Raw genomic sequence first — 1,744 nt, forward strand, 5'->3', positions numbered from 1 at the left:
TTGGGAATAGGAACAAATATGGAACTCTTCCAATCCAGTGGCCAGACAAGTACCATCCAAATTTCCTGGCATAGAGTGGTAAGAACATCCAGGGCTACAACTGTTAATTGAAACAAGTCAATTGGTATCGCATCAATTACTGAGGCCTTGTTTTTGCCAATGCCTTCAATGCACCCTCCACTTCCTCCTTCAATATCATTGGCTCCTGCTTACATGGTACTTCCTTGATTATTTTTTTAAATTTTTTTTTCTTAGTGTCAAAAGGTCTTTTTTGATACAATGATTCTGTGTATTCCTTTCATCTTTTTTGATGTTTTCTGGATCATTCGATCTATTTCCCAAGGCATCTATACTATAACGCAATACTAAAACTAATTTAATGTTTATAGATTTAGCAGTTTGCTGTAAAAGAGGACACCGGGAAGATATTGAAATCATTGCTTCTGTGAATGAGAACTTTACATATTACTTTCTGAGTTTAAAGCTGAAGTGTTAAATTAATGACTCTAGTCTACATTTAAAGTCAAGACTCCTGAGTTAAGGAGTCAGAGGAATTCCACTGTGTCTCATAAGAAGCACTTGTAAGATATTTTAAAAAAAAAACCACAACCTAAAACCAGACACTATTTCAGTGAGGCTGAAAAAAATATCCTGTGACAGTTTCTATGCATCACTTTCCTTTATGAACATATTACTAGCTTGATCTACACTAAGCATCTTTCTTGAATCAGTGTGGTGAATATCTCCTTAAGCATAGGGATTTCAAAATTCAATTATATGTCTGACATTCAATTAACTTTACCAAAGATATAAGTAGCTTATATGAGTGAAATTGTGTTTGCTCCTTTTAAGCAACAAAAAATGTAGATTAAATACTAAGAATTAGAAATATAGAATTGTAGTTATGTACTGTATTAACAACTGGTCTTACTATAGATCTATAAAAGAATAATTTTGCAACTAACTAAACAACATAAAGACATTATTTAACTTATTTGTTATAATGACTGAATATGAGATGATCTCCGGAGATTATATCAAGATCATCATTATGAAGAATACAATTTGTCACTTCAAAGACATAAAAGAAAGGCCAAAGTGAATGTCAAAATGGACTCTGAAAAGTAATAAAATGTAGAAAGAGCAAAACAAAAGGAAGACGTACTAAAATAAGGAGCATGAACAGAAGATTTTAAAAGACAACTCTAAAAGACAAAGCAAAGAGCTAGAGATAGAAAACCCAAAGGGAAGAACACTCTCAGTATTACTCAAGATGAAAGAACTAGAGCCAATTCCAGCTGAGGTTGCAATACTGAAAGATTCTCTCGCCAAAACTTTGAATGGAGGAAACATCAAAAGGAGATACCACCTAATATTGAGTATTGGAGAGCATTACTCTGAGTGAACTAACTCAGTCTCATAAAGGCAAACACCGTATAGGTCCATTATTGTAGAGTATATACAAAGATCAAGCAGGGTGTAAATATAGAGTTGCACAATTTGGTGGGTGGAGGGAGGAAAGGAGAAAGGTCTGGTGTGAAAACAATGTATATCTTTTCATGTAAACCAGTATAAAATATAATTTTAAAAAAGAAGATAGAGAAAAAGAGATATAATTAATACACAAAATTACAGTGCCAAAAGGAATTGATTGACATTGAAACATTACAGGAAGTAGCACAAGATCAAGAATCAACAGTAGCAATAAAAGAAGTTCAATCTTCTCTGAAGGAATTAGCAAAAA

Source organism: Elephantulus edwardii, unplaced genomic scaffold, assembly GCF_000299155.1.
Source record: "Elephantulus edwardii isolate Elephantulus edwardi_28Jun2011 unplaced genomic scaffold, EleEdw1.0 scaffold00019, whole genome shotgun sequence".
Taxonomy (NCBI): domain Eukaryota; kingdom Metazoa; phylum Chordata; class Mammalia; order Macroscelidea; family Macroscelididae; genus Elephantulus; species Elephantulus edwardii.